Raw genomic sequence first — 22,025 nt, forward strand, 5'->3', positions numbered from 1 at the left:
ACCATCATTATGATTATTATTAAATGTATCTTACCACCATCATTATGATTATTGTTATTAAATGTATCTTACCACCATCATTATGATTATTATTATTAAATGTATCTCACCACCATCATTATGATTATTATTATTAAATGTATCTTACCACCATCATTAGGATTACTATTATTAAATGTATCTTACCACCATCATTATGATTATTATTATTAAATGTATCTTACCACCATCATTAGGATTACTATTATTAAATGTATCTTACACCATCATTATGATTATTATTAAATGTATCTTACCAGAATCATTAGGATTATTATTAAATTTATCTTACCACCATCATTATGATTATTACTAAATGCATCTTACCCGCATCAATAGGATTATTATTATGATTATTATTAAATTTATCTTATCACATCAATATGATTATTAATAAATGTGTCTTACCACCGTCAACAGGACTATTATTATGATTATTATTAAATGTATCTTACACCATCATTATGATTATTATTAAATGTATCTTACCACCATCATTATGATTATTGTTATTAAATGTATCTTACCACCATCATTATGATTATTATTATTAAATGTATCTCACCACCATCATTATGATTATTATTATTAAATGTATCTTACCACCATCATTAGGATTACTATTATTAAATGTATCTTACCACCATCATTATGATTATTATTATTAAATGTATCTTACCACCATCATTAGGATTACTATTATTAAATGTATCTTACACCATCATTATGATTATTATTAAATGTATCTTACCAGAATCATTAGGATTATTATTAAATTTATCTTACCACCATCATTATGATTATTACTAAATGCATCTTACCCGCATCAATAGGATTATTATTATGATTATTATTAAATTTATCTTATCACATCAATATGATTATTAATAAATGTGTCTTACCACCGTCAACAGGACTATTATGATGATTATTATTAAATGTATCTTACCACCATCATTACAATTATTATTATTATTAAATATATCGTACCACCATCATTACAATTATTACTAGGATTTGTATTAAATATATCTTACCGCCATCATTATGATTATTATTAAATGTATCTTACCACCATCAATAGGGTTATAATTCTGATTATTATTAAATGTATCTTATCAACAACATTATGATTATTATTAATAACTTTATCTTACCACTTTCATTAGGATTATTATTATTATTAATAAATGTATCTTACCAGCATCATAACAATTATTACTATGATTATTAATAAATGTATCTTACCATCATAGATAGGACTATGTGTCACCATTATCTGCAGACAGGGGGCAGTATAACACGGGTGTGTCACCATTATCTGCAGACAGGGGGCAGTATAACACGGGTGTGTCACCATTATCTGCAGACAGGGGGCAGTATAACACGGGTGTGTCACCATTATCTGCAGACAGGGGGCAGTATAACCCGGGTGTGTCACCATTATCTGCAGACAGGGGGCAGTATAACACGGGTGTGTCACCATTATCTGCAGACAGGGGGCAGTATAACACGGGTGTGTCACCATTATCTGCAGACAGGGGGCAGTATAACACAGTTGTGTCGGGCTCGTATGTGCAGGTATGAATAACAATATTTATATTTATAATAATAATAATAATGGTTTTATTTAAAAACTGGGAAGTCTTCATGCATTCACTCCATATTCACACATTCATGGTTGTAAGATATATTCAATAATAATAATAATAATAATAATAATAGTGTATTTATATATATATGTATATATATATATAATAATGAACACATTGATGGTGGTAAGATACATTTTATAATAATAATAATAATAATGATTATATTATATATATTATGATTATTGTTTACTCAGTGGCCTAGTGGTTATATTGTCCGCCCTGAAATGGCTAGGTTGTGAGTTCAAACCCCGGCCGAGTCATACCAAAGACTATAAAAATGGGAGCCATTACCTCCCTGCTTGGCACTCAGCATCAAGGGTTGGAATTGGGGGTTAAATCACCAAAAATGATTCCCGGGCGCGGCACCGCTGCTGCCCACTGCTCCCCTCACCTCCCAGGGGGTGAACAAGGGGATGGGTCAAATGCAGAGGACAAATTTCACCACACCTAGTGTGTGTGTGACATTCATTGCTACTTTAACTTAACTTTATATGATGTATAAATATATATATATATATATATATAAATATATATATGTATATATATATATAATGATAATAATAAACACATTGATGGTGGTAAAGTACATTTTATAATAATAATGTATTATATATGATGTATAAATATGTGTGTGTATATATATATATATATATATATATATATATATATATATATATATATATATATATATATATATATATATATATATATATATATATATATATATATATATATGATAATAATATGAACACATTCAATAATATGAATGATTTATATATGACATATATATATGGATGGATGGATACCATATATATACGTATATACTGTATATACCATGTATACAATAAAATATTATTATATTGTATTATTATTATTATTAAATGTATCTATCCATCTATATATATATATATATATATATATATATATATATATATATATATATATAGATACATATATAGATACATATATATATATATATATATATATATATATATATATATAGATATATATATATATATATATATATATATATATATATATATATATATATATATATATATATATAAAATAGTATAATCAACACAATGATGGTGGTTAGATACATTTAATAATAATAATACAATATATATATATATACATATGCATATATATGGATATAATAGTATATTGAACACAATGATGGTGGTTAGATACATTTAATAATAATAATACAAATATAATAATATTTTATTATATACATGGTATATATATATATATATATATATATATATATATATATATATATATATATATATATATATATATATATATATATATATATATATATATGGTATCCATCAATATATCCATCCATATATATATGTTATATATAATATATTATTAATATTATTGAATGTGTTCGTATTATTATCATATATATATATATATATATATATATATATACATATTTATACATCATATATAATACATTATTATTATTAAATGTATTTTACCACCATCAATGTGTTTATTATTATCATTATATATATATGTATATATATATATATATATGTGTATATATATATATATATATATATATATATATGTGTGTATATATATATATATATATATATATATATATATATATATATATATATATATATATATATATATATATATATATATATATATATATGTATATATATATATATATATGTGTATATATATATATATATATATGTATATATATATATATATATGTGTATATATATATATATATATATATATATATATATATATATATGTGTATATATATATATATATATATATATATATATATATATCCATCCATCCATCCATCTTCTTCCGCTTATCCGAGGTCGGGTCGCGGGGGCAGCAGCCTAAGCAGGGAAGCCCAGACTTCCCTCTCCCCAGCCACTTCATCCAGCTCCTCCCGGTGGATCCCGAGGCGTTCCCAGGCCAGCCGGGAGACATAGTCTTCCCAACGTGTCCTGGGTCTTCCCCGTGGCCTCCTACCGGTCGGACGTGCCCGAAACACCTCCCGAGGGAGGCGTTCGGGTGGCATCCTGACCAGATGCCCGAACCACCTCATCTGGCTCCTCTCGATATGGAGGAGCAGCGGCTTTACTTTGAGCTCCCCCCGGATGACAGAGCTTCTCACCCTATCTCTAAGGGAGAGCCCCGCCACCCGGCGGAGGAAACTCATTTCGGCCGCTTGTACCCGTGATCTTGTCCTTTCGGTCATGACCCAAAGCTCATGACCATAGGTGAGGATGGGAACGTAGATCGACCGGTAAATCGAGAGCTTTGCCTTCTGGCTCAGCTCCTTCTTCACCACAACGGATCGATACAGCGTCCGCATTACTGAAGATGCCGCACCGATCCGCCTGTCGATCTCACGATCCACTCTTCCCTCACTCGTGAACAAGACTCCGAGGTACTTGAACTCCTCCACTTGGGGCAAGATCTCCTCCCCAACCCGGAGATGGCACTCCACCCTTTTCCGGGCGAGAACCATGGACTCGGATTTGGAGGTGCTGATTCTCATCCCAGTCGCTTCACACTCGGCTGCGAACCGATCCAGTGAGAGCTGAAGATCTTGGCCAGATGAAGCCATCAGGACCACATCATCTGCAAAAAGCAGAGACCTAATCCTGCAGCCACCAAACCAGATACCCTCAACGCCCTGACTGCGCCTAGAAATTCTGTCCATAAAGGTTATGAACAGAATCGGTGACAAAGGGCAGCCCTGGCGGAGTCCAACCCTCACTGGAAACGTGTCCGACTTACTGCCGGCAATGCGGACCAAGCTCTGACACCGATTATACAGGGAGCGAACCGCCACAATAAGACAGTCCGTTACCCCATACTCTCTGAGCACTCCCCACAGGACTTCCCGGGGTACACGGTCGAATGCCTTCTCCAAGTCCACAAAGCACATGTAGACTGGTTGGGCAAACTCCCATGCACCCTCAAGGACCCTGCCGAGAGTATAGAGCTGGTCCACAGTTCCACGACCAGGACGAAAACCACACTGTTCCTCCTGAATCCGAGGTTCGACTATCCGGCGTAGCCTCCTCTCCAGTACACCTGAATAGACCTTACCGGGAAGGCTGAGGAGTGTGATCCCACGATAGTTGGAACACACCCTCCGGTTCCCCTTCTTAAAGAGAGGAACCACCACCCCGGTCTGCCAATCCAGAGGTACCGCCCCCGATGTCCACGCGATGTTGCAGAGTCTTGTCAACCAAGACAGCCCCACAACATCCAGAGCCTTAAGGAACTCCGGGCGGATCTCATCCACCCCCGGGGCCTTGCCACCGAGGAGCTTTTTAACTACCTCGGCAACCTCAGCCCCAGAAATAGGAGAGCCCACCACAGATTCCCCAGGCCCTGCTTCCTCATAGGAAGACGTGCTGGTAGGATTGAGGAGGTCTTCGAAGTATTCGCTCCACCGATCCACAACATCCGCAGTCGAGGTCAGCAGAACACCATCCCCACCATACACGGTGTTGACACTGCACTGCTTCCCATTCCTGAGGCGGCGGATGGTGGTCCAGAATTGCTTCGAAGCCGTCCGGAAGTCTTTTTCCATGGCCTCACCGAACTCCTCCCATGTCCGAGTTTTTGCCTCCGCGACCGCTGAAGCCGCACACCGCTTGGCCTGTCGGTACCTGTCTGCTGCGTCAGGAGTCCCATGAGCCAAAAGAACCCGATAGGACTCTTTCTTCAGCTTGACGGCATCCCTCACCGCCGGTGTCCACCAACGGGTTCTAGGATTACCGCCACGACAGGCACCAACTACCCTGCGGCCACAGCTCCAATCGGCCGCCCCGACAACAGAGGTACGGAACATCGTCCACTCGGACTCAATGTCCAGCGCCTCCCTCGTGACATGTTCAAAGTTCTTCCAGAGGTGGGAATTGAAACTCTCTCTGACAGGAGACTCTGCTAGACGTTCCCAGCAAACCCTCACAATGCGTTTGGGCCTGCCAGGTCTGTCCGGCATCCTCCCCCACCATCGCAGCCAACTCACCACCAGGTGGTGATCGGTAGAAAGCTCCGCCCCTCTCTTCACCCGAGTGTCCAAAACATGAGGCCGCAAATCCGATGACACAACTACAAAGTCGATCATGGAACTGCGGCCTAGGGTGTCCTGGTGCCAAGTGCACATATGGACACCCTTATGTTTGAACATGGTGTTTGTTATTGACAATCCGTGACGAGCACAAAAGTCCAATAACAAAACACCACTCGGGTTCAGATCCGGGCGGCCATTCTTCCCAATCACGCCTCTCCAGGTTTCACTGTCGTTGCCAATATGAGCGTTGAAGTCCCCCAGTAGAACGAGGGAATCACCCGGGGGAGCACTCTCCAGTACTCCCTCGAGTGAATCCAAAAAGGGTGGGTAATCTGAACTGCTGTTTGGCGCGTAAGCGCAAACAACAGTCAGGACCCGTCCCCCCACCCGAAGGCGGAGGGAGGCTACCCTCTCGTCCACCGGGTTGAACTCCAACGTGCAGGCTTTGAGCCGAGGGGAAACAAGAATTGCCACCCCAGCCCGTCGCCTCTCATTGCTGGCAACGCCAGAGTGGAAGAGAGTCCAGCCCCTGTCAAGAGAACTGGTTCCAGAGCCCTTGCTGTGCGTCGAGGTGAGTCCGACTATATCTAGCCGGAACTTCTCCACCTCACGCACTAGCTCAGGCTCCTTCCCCCCCAGCGAGGTGACGTTCCACGTCCCAAGAGCTAGCTTCTGTAGCCGAGGATCGGACCGCCAAGTGCCCTGCCTTCGGCTTCCGCCCAGCTCACATCGCACCCGACCTCTATGACCCCTGCTATGGGTGGTGAGCCCATTGGAGGGGGGACCCACGTTGCCTCTTCGGGCTGTGCCCGGCCGGGCCCCATGGGGACAGGCCCGGCCACCAGGCGCTCGCCATCGTGCCACACCTCCGGGCCTGGCTCCAGAGGAGGGCCCCGGTGACCCGCGTCCGGGCGAGGGAAATATGGGTTCCTTGTTCGTGTTCTTCATAGAGGTCTTCTATGAAGAGGTCTTGATTATATATATATATATAATCAATATAGTATAATAATAATAATGAACACATTGATGGTGGTAAGATACATTTAATAATAATAATAATTGTATTATATATATGATGTATAAATATGTATGTGTGTATATATATATATATATATATATATATATATATATATATATATATATATATATATATATATATATATATATATACATATATATATATATATATATATATATATATATATACATATATATATATATATATATATATGAGTACAGGCCAAAAGTTTGGACACACCTTTTCCTCATTATAATATATATATATAATCAATATATTATAATAATAATAATAAACACATTGATGGTAGTAAGATAAATTGTATAATAATAATAATTTATTATATATATATATATGATAATAATACTACTAATGAACACATTCAATAATACTAATAATTTATTATATACCTGTATATGACACATCCATCCATCCATTCATTTTCTACCGCTTGTCCCTTTCGGGGTCGCGAGGGTCTATATATATATATATATATATATATATATATATATATATATATATATATATATGCACCATAAATATAATAAAATATTATATTGGTATTATTATTATTAAATATATCAATCAATCAATCAATTAATGTTTATTTATACAGCCCTATATCACAAGTGTCTCAAACGGCTGCACAAGCCACAACCACATCCTCGGTACAGAGCCCACATCTATATATACAGAGCCTATCTATATATATATATATATATATATATATATATATATATATATATATATATATATATATATATATATATATATATCCTCGGTACAGAGCCCACATAAGGGCAAGGAAAAACTCACCCCAGTGGGATGTCAATGTGAATGACTATGAGAAACCTTGGAGAGGACCGCATATGTGGGTAACCCCCCCCCCCCTCTAGGGGAGACCGAATGCAATGGCTGTCGAGTGGGTCTGACATAATATTGTGAGAGTCCAGTCCATACATCAAATCTAACCACCATCATTGTGTTCATTATTATTATATATTACCATTATATACATATATATACATATATATGATGATATGATATACAAAACAAAATAACTACCACATTTCCTGCCATTTCAGGTGTCTGTGTGAACAAAGTTCCTGGAATATTTGTACGCTTTATGAACAAGGATATTTATTTTGGCGGCCGTGTCAGTGAACGCCTCACGAGACATTTCATTGTTAATCATCAATTTATGACTCTCACATATTCCAGTCCTGTTTGACGTCTCTCGCATCTGCGTGACACCTGTCGCAGGTATGTGCCTACGCCCCCCCGCCCGCCACGCCCACTTCCTGTTTAAGACGCCGCGCTCGACCTTGGGAATGTTCCGGCTCTTGTGTGTTCTCACCTGGGGCTCTTTCTGTCTCGGGAAGGAAGCCCCGCCCCTTGCTCACGGCAGGCTGATAAGACACAAGTTAGCTAGGATCATTGATATGATTATTGACCATAATAATAATAACAATAATAATAATAATAGTCAAAGTGATAAGTGGAAGCAACCTAACCTGCTTGGAAGCGGACATGCCGGCGCTGGCAGCACAATGGTGTCAAGATGACCTGGGGGGCGCAGGGTGTCACCTGATACTCAGGTGTGACATTACAGCCGCAGAAATGCATGCTGGGAAAGCTTGCTGGGCCACACACTACTTGCTTCTGTTGACAAGTGGATTGCAGACGGGAAGAACACAATATACACACAGAAAGTATATATATAATGTAGTAACAGACACCTTCATAACAATATGTACAATATACACACTGCAAGTATATATATAATGTAGTAACAGACACCTTCATAACAATATGTAATATGTACAATATACACACTGCAAGTATATATATAATGTAGTAACAGACACCTTCATAACAATATGTAATATGTACAATATACACACTACAAGTATATATATAATGTAGTAACAGACACCTTCATAACAATATGTAATATGTACAATATACACACTGCAAGTATATATATAATGTAGTAACAGACACCTTCATAACATATATATAATGTAGTAACAGACACCTTCATAACAATATGTAATATGTACAATATACACACTGCAAGTATATATATATATATATATATATATATATATAATGTAGTAAGAGACACCTTCATAACAATATGTAATATGTACAATATACACACTGCAAGTAGATATATAATGTAGTAACAGACACCTTCATAACAATATGTAATATGTACAATATACACACTGCAAGTATATATATAATGTAGTAACAGACACCTTCATAACAATATGTAATATGTACAATATACACACTGCAAGTATATATATAATGTAGTAACAGACACCTTCATAACCATATGTAATATGTACAATATACACACTGCAAGTATATATATATAATGTAGTAACAGACACTTTCATAACAATATGTAATATGTACAATATACACACTGCAAGTATATATATAATGTAGTAACAGACACCTTCATAACAATATGTAATATGTACAATATACACACTGCAAGTATATATATAATGTAGTAACAGACACCTTCATAACATATATATAATGTAGTAACAGACACCTTCATAACAATATGTAATATGTACAATATACACACTGCAAGTATATATATATATATATATAATGTAGTAAGAGACACCTTCATAACAATATGTAATATGTACAATATACACACTGCAAGTAGATATATAATGTAGTAACAGACACCTTCATAACAATATGTAATATGTACAATATACACACTGCAAGTATATATATAATGTAGTAACAGACACCTTCATAACAATATGTAATATGTACAATATACACACTGCAAGTACATATATAATGTAGTAACAGACACCTTCATAACAATATGTCATATGTACAATATACACTCTGCAAGTATATATATATAATGTAGTAACAGACACCTTCATAACAATATGTAATATGTACAATATACACACTGCAAGTATATATATATAATGTAGTAACAGACACCTTCATAACAATATGTAATATGTACATGATTTACTGTATTTTCGTCATTTTAATAATTGCCGGGATACTTTTTTTTTCAGCGCATTTATTTCCGTTTCCATAGCAACGCACTTCCTACTTCCAAAAACAAACGTGAGTGTGTTGTAGTTTTGGCAGACTTGGTAACAGACAACAAAGACGACTTTTTGTGGACAAAAGAGGATTCATAACTTTATCTTTTTGAAGCCGAACATACGGAGGATGAAGTGCTGCTTCTAGAAGCGAGCACGGAGGATGAGTGAGACGTTAGAGCAGACAGAAGCTGAGAAAGTGAGGTGAAAGTGACGAGCAGCCGCAAAATGTGGAAATTGAACCCATTCTATTTCGACATAAATGGAGCGCTTACCCAAATAAACTGGAAAAAAAAAAAAAAAAATTGAATTATAAAAATACATTTCAAGACTTCTCCTGATATCATTTTGATGGCTTACAGCCCACGAAAACTGCAAATTGAAAATGTCATAACATTTTGGGTTTTCAAAAAACTGTGAACCCCCTAAAAAAGTAAAATTATATAAATACATTGATTAAAAATAATGATAATAAAATACACTTTCAATACTTCTTTTGATAGCATGTTGATGACAATTAAAACCTCAAATTGAACATTTGAGGTTTTCACAAAGTTTAACCGTTGTGGCTTGTGCAGCCCTTTGAGACACTCGTGATTTAGGGCTATATAAGTAAACATTGATTGATTGATTGATTGATAAACCAAAAAAATACAAATAAAATAAAACAAATTACAGCCTACAAAAACCTCAAATTGAAAATTTCAGAAAATTCAGGATTTTGAAAAACTGTAGACCAAAAAAATAAAAATAAAAATACAATAAATAAAATAAATTCAAGACTTGCTTTGATAGAATCTTGAAGTCTTTTAAAACTTGCAATTAAACATTTCGGAAGATTTTGGTTTTCAAAAACTGTAAACAAAAAAATTATTAAATAAGATAAAATAACAATTAAAAAATAATAAATAATAACTAAATAAAAACTGTACACCACAATCTAAATCTAAATCTAAATCTAAAATTAAATAAGATAAAATAACAATTAAAAAATAATAAATAATAACTAAATAAAAACTGTACACCACAATCTAAATCTAAATCTAAATCTAAATCTAAATCTAAATCTGAAATTAAATAAGATAAAATAACAATTAAAAAATAATAAATAATAACTAAATAAAAACTGTACACCACAATCTAAATCTAAATCTAAATCTAAAATTGAATAAGATAAAATAACAATTAAAAAATAATAAATAATAACTAAATAAAAACTGTACACCACAATCTAAATCTAAATCTAAATCTAAAATTAAATAAGATAAAATAACAATTAAAAAATAATAAATAATAACTAAATAAAAACTGTACACCACAATCTAAATCTAAATCTAAATCTAAAATTAAATAAGATAAAATAACAATTAAAAAATAATAAATAATAACTAAATAAAAACTGTACACCACAATCTAAATCTAAATCTAAATCTAAATCTAAAATTAAATAAGATAAAATAACAATTAAAAAATAATAAATAATAACTAAATAAAAACTGTACACCACAATCTAAATCTAAAATTAAATAAGATAAAATAACAATTAAAAAATAATAAATAATAACTAAATAAAAACTGTACACCACAATCTAAATCTAAATCTAAATCTAAATCTAAAATTGAATAAGATAAAATAACAATTAAAAAATAATAAATAATAACTAAATAAAAACTGTACACCACAATCTAAATCTAAATCTAAATCTAAAATTAAATAAGATAAAATAACAATTAAAAAATAATAAATAATAACTAAATAAAAACTGTACACCACAATCTAAATCTAAATCTAAATCTAAAATTAAATAAGATAAAATAACAATTAAAAAATAATAAATAATAACTAAATAAAAACTGTACACCACAATCTAAATCTAAATCTAAATCTAAATCTAAAATTAAATAAGATAAAATAACAATTAAAAAATAATAAATAATAACTAAATAAAAACTGTACACCACAATCTAAATCTAAATCTAAATCTAAAATTAAATAAGATAAAATAACAATTAAAAAATAATAAATAATAACTAAATAAAAACTGTACACCACAATCTAAATCTAAATCTAAATCTAAAATTAAATAAGATAAAATAACAATTAAAAAATAATAAATAATAACTAAATAAAAACTGTACACCACAATCTAAATCTAAATCTAAATCTAAATCTAAAATTAAATAAGATAAAATAACAATTAAAAAATAATAAATAATAACTAAATAAAAACTGTACACCACAATCTAAATCTAAATCTAAATGTAAAATTAAATAAGATAAAATAACAATTAAAAAATAATAAATAATAACTAAATAAAAACTGTACACCACAATCTAAATCTAAATCTAAATCTAAATCTAAAATTAAATAAGATAAAATAACAATTAAAAAATAATAAATAATAACTAAATAAAAACTGTACACCACAATCTAAATCTAAATCTAAATATAAATCTAAATCCAAAATTAAATAAGATAAAATAACAATTAAAAAATAATAAATAATAACTAAATAAAAACTGTACACCACAATCTAAATCTAAATCTAAATCTAAATCTAAATCTAAAATTAAATAAGATAAAATAACAATTAAAAAATAATAAATAATAACTAAATAAAAACTGTACACCACAATCTAAATCTAAATCTAAATCTAAAATTAAATAAGATAAAATAACAATTAAAAAATAATAAATAATAACTAAATAAAAACTGTACACCACAATCTAAATCTAAATCTAAATCTAAAATTAAATAAGATAAAATAACAATTAAAAAATAATAAATAATAACTAAATAAAAACTGTACACCAAAATCTAAATCTAAATCTAAATCTAAAATTAAATAAGATAAAATAACAATTAAAAAATAATAAATAATAACTAAATAAAAACTGTACACCACAATCTAAATCTAAATCTAAAATTAAATAAGATAAAATAACAATTAAAAAATAATAAATAATAACTAAATAAAAACTGTACACCACAATCTACATCTAAATCTAAATCTAAATCTAAAATTAAATAAGATAAAATAACAATTAAAAAATAATAAATAATAACTAAATAAAAACTGTACACCACAATCTAAATCTAAATCTAAATCTAAAATTAAATAAGATAAAATAACAATTAAAAAATAATAAATAATAACTAAATAAAAACTGTACACCACAATCCAAATCTAAATCTAAATCTAAATCTAAAATTAAATAAGATAAAATAACAATTAAAAAATAATAAATAATAACTAAATAAAAACTGTACACCACAATCTAAATCTAAATCTAAATCTAAAATTAAATAAGATAAAATAACAATTAAAAAATAATAAATAATAACTAAATAAAAACTGCACACCACAATCATCACATTGATAAGAAATAAAGCTTGACATATTTCACTTTGTACATAACGACTTTACGACGTTGATTTGTCAAAATGAACGATTTCGTTTTACTATATTTTCATTTTCACCTCCTTTTAACTTCTTCATCGGAACTTTTACTACATTCTCATTTTCATTTTGATAAAGACAAGATATTTCATGTTCACACTGACAAACTTTGTTATTTGTTGCAAATATTAGCTCACTTGGAATTTGATGCCTGCGACATGTTTCAAAAAAAGCTGGCACAAGTGGCAAAAAAGAGTGAGGAATGCTCATCAAAGACTTATTTGGAACATCCCACAGGTGAACAGGCTAATTGGGAACAGGTGGGTGCCATGATTGGGTATTTCAGTCATTCACAAACAAGGACGGGGGCGAGGGTCACCACTTTGTCAACAAATGCCTGAGCAAATTGTTTAAAAACAACATTTCTCAACAAGGAATTTAGGAATTTCACCATCTACACTCCGTAATATCATCAAAAAGTTCAGAGAATGTGGAGAAATCACTGCACGTAAGCCATGATATTACACACCTCGGATCCCTCAGGCAGTACTGCATCAAAAAGCCATATCAGTGTGTAAAGGATATCACCACATGGGCTCAGGAACACTTCAGAAACCCACTGTCAGTAACTACAGTTGGTCGCTACATCTGTAAGTGCAAGTTAAAACTCTACTATGCAAAGACAAAGTCATTTATCAACAACACCCGGAAACGCTTCGCTGGGCCCGAGCTCATCTAAGATGGACTGATGCAAAGTGGTAAAAGTATTCTATGGTTTGCTGAGTCCACATTTCAAATAGTTTTTGGAGAGTCAGGGCAGTGGTTGACACTCACAGTCTGAGGGTGTGTTGCCAAGCAAGAAGAAGAGTCAGGGCAGTGGTTGACACTCACAGTCTGAGGGTGTGCTGCCAAGCAAGAAGGAGAGTCAGGGCAGTGGTTGACACTCACAGTCTGAGGGTGTGTTGCCAAGCAAGAAGAAGAGTCAGGGCAGTGGTTGACACTCACAGTCTGAGGGTGTGCTGCCAAGCAAGAAGGAGAGTCAGGGCAGTGGTTGACACCCACAGTCTGAGGGTGTGTTGCCAAGCAAGAAGAAGAGTCAGGGCAGTGGTTGACACTCACAGTCTGAGGGTGTGTTGCCAAGCAAGAAGGAGAGTCAGGGCAGTGGTTGACACCCACAGTCTGAGGGTGTGTTGCCAAGCAAGAAGGAGAGTCAGGGCAGTGGTTGACACTCACAGTCTGAGGGTGTGTTGCCAAGCAAGAAGAAGAGTCAGGGCAGTGGTTGACACTCACAGTCTGAGGGTGTGTTGCCAAGCAAGAAGAAGAGTCAGGGCAGTGGTTGACACTCACAGTCTGAGGGTGTGTTGCCAAGCAAGAAGGAGAGTCAGGGCAGTGGTTGACACCCACAGTCTGAGGGTGTGTTGCCAAGCAAGAAGGAGAGTCAGGGCAGTGGTTGACACTCACAGTCTGAGGGTGTGTTGCCAAGCAAGAAGAAGAGTCAGGGCAGTGGTTGACACTCACAGTCTGAGGGTGTGTTGCCAAGCAAGAAGAAGAGTCAGGGCAGTGGTTGACACTCACAGTCTGAGGGTGTGTTGCCAAGCAAGAAGAAGAGTCAGGGCAGTGGTTGACACTCACAGTCTGAGGGTGTGTTGCCAAGCAAGAAGGAGAGTCAGGGCAGTGGTTGACACCCACAGTCTGAGGGTGTGTTGCCAAGCAAGAAGGAGAGTCAGGGCAGTGGTTGACACTCACAGTCTGAGGGTGTGTTGCCAAGCAAGAAGAAGAGTCAGGGCAGTGGTTGACACTCACAGTCTGAGGGTGTGTTGCCAAGCAAGAAGAAGAGTCAGGGCAGTGGTTGACACTCACAGTCTGAGGGTGTGTTGCCAAGCAAGAAGGAGAGTCAGGGCAGTGGTTGACACTCACAGTCTGAGGGTGTGTTGCCAAGCAAGGAGAGTCAGGGCAGTGGTTGACACTCACAGTCTGAGGGTGTGTTGCCAAGCAAGAAGGAGAGTCAGGGCAGTGGTTGACACTCACAGTCTGAGGGTGTGTTGCCAAGCAAGAAGGAGAGTCAGGGCAGTGGTTGACACTCACAGTCTGAGGGTGTGTTGCCAAGCAAGGAGAGTCAGGGCAGTGGTTGACACTCACAGTCTGAGGGTGTGTTGCCAAGCAAGAAGGAGAGTCAGGGCAGTGGTTGACACTCACAGTCTGAGGGTGTGTTGCCAAGCAAGAAGGAGAGTCAGGGCAGTGGTTGACACTCACAGTCTGAGGGTGTGTTGCCAAGCAAGGTTGGGACTTGAACACTTTCAGGTTCGGCAGGTGAGTCAGCACGGGGAGGCCCAGCGAGATGGCGGGGGCGGGAGAGGGTGCGCTCAACGTGCCTGGAGCGCATTCCTCCAAGCGGCCGCGCCCTCAGCTTTGAGCGAGCGTGTGCGCGCGCGTGTGTACCTGCTGCATGTCAGCCGTGTTGCCTCCACCTGTAGAAGTTGGGAAAGGTGGCGATAAATACTGATAAAGTTGAGGAATGCTCATCAAACACTTATTTGGAACATCCCACAGGTGTGCGGGCTAATTGGGAACAGGTGGGTGCCGTGATCGGGTATAAAAGTAGATTCCATGAAATGCTCAGTCATTCACAAACAAGGACGGGGCGAGGGTCACCACTCTGTCAACAAATGCGTGAGCAAATTTTTGAACAGTTTAAGAACAACCTTTCCCAACCAGCTATTGCAAGGAATTTAGGGATTTCACCATCTACGGTCTGTAATATCATCAAAGGGTTCAGAGAATGTAGCACGTAAGCAGCTAAGCCCGTGACCTTCCATCCCTCAGGCTGTACTGCATCAACAAGCCACATCAGTGTGTAAAGGATATCACCACATGGAACACTTCAGAAACCCACTGTCAGTAACTACAGTCGGTCGCTACATCTGTAAGTGCAAGTTAAAACTCTCCTATGCAAGGCGAAAACCGTTTATCAACAACACCCAGAAACGCTGGGTCTGAGCTCATCTAAGATGGACTGATACAAAGTGGGAAAAGTGTTCTGTGGTCTGACGAGTCCACATTTCAAATTGTTTTTGGAAACTGTGGACGTCGAAGAGGAAAAGAACCATCCGGATTGTTCTAGGCGCAAAGTGTAAAAGCCAGCATGTGTGATGGTATGGGGGTGTATTAGTGGCCAAGACATGGGTAACTTACACATCTGTGAAGGCGCCATTAATGCTGAAAGGTACATACAGCTTTTGGAGCAACATATGTTGCCATCTAAGCGACGTTACCATGGACGCCCCTGCTTATTTCAGCAAGACAATGCCAAGCCACGCGTTACATCATAGTAAAAGAGTGCGGGTACTTTCCTGGCCCGCCTGCAGTCCAGACCTGTCTCCCATTGAAAATGTGTGGCGCATTATGAAGCCTAAAATACCACAAGGGAGACCCCCGGACTGTTGAACAACTTAAGCTGTACGTCAAGCAAGAATGGGAAAGAATTCCACTTCCAAAATGTGTCTCCTCAGTTCCCAAACCTTTACTGAGTGTTGTTAAAAGGAAAGGCCATGTAACACAGTGGTGAACATGCCCTTTCCCAACTACTTTGGCACGTGTTGCAGCCATGAAATTCTAAGTTAATTATTTATGAGTTTGAACATCAAATATGTTGTCTTTGTAGCATATTCAACTGAATATGGCTTGAAAAGGATTTGCAAGTCATTGTATTCCGTTTATATTTACATCTAACACAATTTCCCAACTCATATGGAAACGGGGTTTGTACTTATTTTAAGTGTTTTGCTCCTAAATGATCTCAGTAAGATATTACAGCTTGTTGCTGAGATGTGATGACCTATATTGAGTAAAACATGCTTGAAACCAGTCCCGGCCCTAACCAATCTGGCGCCCTAGGCAAGATTTTAGGTGGCGCCCCCCCCCACATCGGCAGTGAAGTGTATATACTCACAAGAACCCGAATAGCTTTGTCTTTGACCTTTTTTTTTTTTACTTACAACTATACCTAATATATAAAGGGGTGGAAAAGTGACTATTACCTGCAGGGCAAACATTAGCTAACCAGAAGGCAATAATGTAAACAAAAAACACCTGCTTAAAAGATAGGCCGTATAGGCAAATGCTAAGGGCGCCGTCCATCAGGGGGCGCCACGCCAGTGCCACAAATGTTGGAGAAAAAAAAAAAAAAAAAAAAAAGTTGGTACTATTATTTCTAAATACAAAAAATAATCCCACGTTAATTAAAATGCAAAGTAAAGCCTATTTAATAGAAATATTATTTGTTACAACATTACGCCTCCCCTCCTCCCCCCGCACGGTGCGCCCCCTCCCTTCCCGTATCATGACTCTTTTTGGACGTCACCACATCAAAAAATCAACACAAGATGCCAAAACGGCCAAAACTGTCAGGTGCCCAGGGAAGAAACAAGAGAAAAGAAGAGGAGGAGAAACGAGAAAAAGACAGAGGTAGCAGGTAGGTAACGTTAGCCTACATGAAATGATTTGTCTGTTACAGAATGTGATAGTAACCTGGCTTTTTAGCATTAAGCTAATGTTACATGATTCGGCAATTGCTAATCAATAAATAGCTAGTTCTGTTTTAACGTCGGGTTAATATTGTGGAGGGGGCTAAATTGTTATGGAAAATAATAATGTAACGTTAGGTAATTACAGTACTCCCACCTTACATTCCTCAGGGACATTTGTATTAGATCTTTTAAGCAGGTGTTTTTTGTTTACATTGTTATTGCCTTCTGGTTAGCTAATGTTTGCCCTGCAGGTAATAGTCACTTTTCCACCCCTTTATATATTAGGTATAGTTGTAAGTAAAAAAAAAAGGTCAAAGACAAAGCTATTCGGGTTCTTGTGAGTATATACACTTCACTGCCGATGTGGGGGGGCGCCACCTAAAATCTTGCCTAGGGCGCCAGATTGGTTAGGGCCGGGCCTGCCCAGACGCAGATGAGGAATAATCTCCCTTTTATTTATTAGTATTATTTTATTCTATTTTTAATTTTATTACATATTATTATTATTAATTTTTATTTTATTTTATTATTATTATTATATATATATATATATTTTTTTTTATATATCTGTCTGTCTCTGGCCTCGTATTTGTGTGTATGTGTGAGAATGTGTCTGTCTTTGTCGTCTTACTTGTTACATAATTGTGCCATTTGTCCCTCGTTAGTGGGACCTGAGTGGGGTGGGAGGGTGGGTGGGTGGTTTGGGTTTTAAGGGAAAGGGTGTGAATCATTTACTGACTTTAAAATTGTACTGTTTTGACTTGCACTTTTTTCTGTCTATTGTATAAGGACTCCCAAAGGGAGTCCTTATACAATGGGACATAGGGACCTATTGAATTTCTAAGGTTTTATTATTATTATTATTATTATTATTCCGCAACTTTGCGCTGTAATTTGACCCCCTTGACATACTTCAAAACTCACCAAATTTTACACACACATCAGTAATATACGGCAAAACTTTTTATCAAAACTCAAAATTGCGCTCTAGCGCCCCCTAGGAAAAAAACAAAAACTAGACTGCCTGTAACTCCCACTAGGAAGGTCGGAGAGACATGAAACAAAAACCTCTATGTAGGTCTGACTTAGACCTAGTTCTCATAATTGTATATCCTCGGGCAAAAATCAACAGGAAGTTGGCAATTCCCCCTTCAAGACAAAAAAGTACTAAAAACAGTCACTTTTAATAATAATAATAATAATAATAACTGGGATTTATATAGTTTTGTCTCTTTGAGCTGTAATTTGACCCCCTTAACATGCTTCAAAACTCACCGAACTGAACACACACATCAGGACTGGCTAAAACTGTGATCTAATGAAAAAACATAACCCCAAATCTAAAAATTATGCTCTACAGCAATTTTTGAATAAAACGGAGAAAAAACTGCTCCTCGGAAGAAGAAAAATGACAAAACTGCCTGTAACTCCCAATAGGAAGGTCGGAGAGACATGAAACAAAATCCTCTCCGTAGGTCTCACTTAGACCTACATTTCATAAATTGACAACCCCCAGCAAAAATCTACAGGAAGGTTGCTATTCCCCCTTCAACACAACATTTTTGTAAAAACCGGTCACCTTTCTTCAAACATTATCTCCTCTGAGCGCGTTTGTTGTTTCGGCTTCAAACTAACACAGGAGAGAGATTGAACCCGTCCAAATAAAAGTTATCGAAGGAATTTTTCTAACTGCTCCGGTTTTGATTTTATGACCCTTCAAAGACCCGCTGCGCTGATGCTGCTGCGCTGCTGTTTTTTTAAGATGGCTGCTTAAAAGCAGGAAGCACCAGCGTGCCCACACAATGCAGACAAGGTAGGTACACTAGACAAAAGTCTTGGGACACTTCAGACTAAAAGTAGACAAAAGTATTGGGACACTTAGGACTAGCACCTGCCAAATACGCGGGCCCGACCAACGCTGCTTGCAGCTTTAATTTTCCCTTGTTTTTGAACACTGACTTTTTGCAGTGCAGAGAGGACACTCCCTGGTGTGTGTGTGTGTGTGTGTGTGTGTGTGTGTGTGTGTGTGTGTGTGTGTGTGTGTGTGTGTGTGTGTGTGTGTGTGTGTGTGTGCCAAGGAACAAGGTGTGTTTGGACGTTATGTAAAGAAGTTGGTCTCACCTGCTGCCATGTTTGCCTTCCTCCATGCAGGTCTACCTGCACAAACACAAGACAAAGGTTCACAAACACAACTCACCTCCCTGACAGTCATGAACAAAATCATTATTTTTACACTCAATGCTTCAATCTTGGCATCAACTTCACATCTAGCTGTTGACATAACCTTTGTATGCAATATTTCCCCCCCAAAAAATGTCAAAGTGTAATATTTGAAGTAATTGGAGCCTAAAATAGGTCAATAATTCATAACAACGTTGATTATTCATTATTATTTTTGAGCAATGATAGTTAAAAAAAAAAAAAAAAAATCCAACTAGAAGTCATACTTTTTTTTTTAACTTTCAACAAATCTCTTGATCAACTTTAGATACATCCATCCATCCATCCATCCATCTTCTTCCGCTTATCCGAGGTCGGGTCGCGGGGGCAGCAGCCTAAGCAGGGAAGCCCAGACTTCCCTCTCCCCAGCCACTTCGTCCAGCTCCTCCCGGGGGATCCCGAGGCGTTCCCAGGCCAGCCGGGAGACATAGTCTTCCCAACGTGTCCTGGGTCTTCCTCGTGGCCTCCTACCGGTCGGACATGCCCTAAACACCTCCTTAGGGAGGCGCTCGGGTGGCATCCTGACCAGATGCCCGAACCACCTCATCTGGCTCCTCTCCATGTGGAGGAGCAGCGGCTTTACTTTGAGCTCCCCCCGGATGACAGAGCTTCTCACCCTATCTCTAAGGGAGAGCCCCGCCACCCGGCGGAGGAAACTCATTTCGGCCGCTTGTACCCGTGATCTTGTCCTTTCGGTCATAACCCAAAGCTCATGACCATAGGTGAGGATGGGAACGTAGATCGACCGGTAAATTGAGAGCTTTGCCTTCCGGCTCAGCTCCTTCTTCACCACAACGGATCGATACAGCGTCCGCATTACTGAAGACGCCGCACCGATCCGCCTGTCGATCTCACCATCCACTCTTCCCTCACTCGTGAACAAGACTCCGAGGTACTTGAACTCCTCCACTTGGGGCAGGGTCTCCTCCCCAACCCGGAGATGGCACTCCACCCTTTTCCTGGCGAGAACCATGGACTCGGACTTAGAGGTGCTGATTCTCATCCCAGTCGCTTCACACTCGGCTGCGAACCGATCCAGTGAGAGCTGAAGATCCTGGCCAGATGAAGCCATCAGGACCAAATCATCTGCAAAAAGCAGAGACCTAATCCTGCAGTCACCAAACCGGATCCCCTCAACGCCTTGACTGCGCCTAGAAATTCTGTCCATAAAAGTTATGAACAGAATCAGTGACAAAGGGCAGCCTTGGCGGAGTCCAACCCTCACTGGAAACGTGTCCGACTTACTGCCGGCAATGCGGACCAAGCTCTGACACTGATCATACAGGGAGCGGACCGCCACAATCAGACAGTCCGAAACCCCATACTCTCTGAGCACTCCCCACAGGACTTCCCGAGGGACACGGTCGAATGCCTTCTCCAAGTCCACAAAGCACATGTAGACTGGTTGGGCAAACTCCCATGCACCCTCAAGGACCCTGCCGAGAGTATAGAGCTGGTCCACAATTTCACGACCAGGACGAAAACCACACTGTTCCTCCTGAATCCGAGGTTCGACTATCCGGCGTAGCCTCCTCTCCAGTACACCTGAATAGACCTTACCGGGAAGGCTGAGGAGTGTGATCCCACGATAGTTAGAACACACCCTCCGGTTCCCCTTTTTAAAGAGAGGAACCACCACCCCGGTCTGCCAATCAAGAGGTACTGCCCCCGATGTCCACGCGATGCTGCAGAGTCTTGTCAACCAAGACAGCCCCACAGCATCCAGAGCCTTAAGGAACTCCGGGCGGATCTCATCCACCCCCGGGGCCTTGCCACCGAGGAGCTTTTTAACTACCTCAGCAACCTCAACCCCAGAAATAGGAGAGCCCACCACAGATTCCCCAGGCACTGCTTCCTCATAGGAAGACGTGTTGGTGGGATTGAGGAGGTCTTCGAAGTATTCCCTCCACCGATCCACAACTTCCGCAGTCGAGGTCAGCAGAACACCATCCTCACCATACATGGTGTTGGTAGTGCAC

The 22,025-nt window shown here is 37.6% G+C and overlaps 1 protein-coding gene across 2 annotated transcripts in view; it reads right to left on the minus strand.

Annotated features, from left to right (window-relative positions):
• Positions 1–20,071, minus strand: part of adnp2b (ADNP homeobox 2b) — a 63,841-nt gene extending 43,770 nt beyond the window's left edge. Inside the window, exon 1 of one of the 2 annotated variants that reach the window (XM_061931295.2) lies at positions 19,948–20,071. The gene's annotated coding sequence lies outside the window, so the exon portion shown is untranslated. Of the gene's footprint in view, positions 1–8,150; positions 8,171–19,947 lie in introns of those variants that run through there. The other variant, XM_061931294.2, reaches the window with a different exon arrangement.
• Between the last annotated feature and the right edge of the window lie 1,954 nt (positions 20,072–22,025).

Source organism: Nerophis lumbriciformis, linkage group LG37, assembly GCF_033978685.3.
Source record: "Nerophis lumbriciformis linkage group LG37, RoL_Nlum_v2.1, whole genome shotgun sequence".
Lineage (NCBI taxonomy): Eukaryota > Metazoa > Chordata > Actinopteri > Syngnathiformes > Syngnathidae > Nerophis > Nerophis lumbriciformis.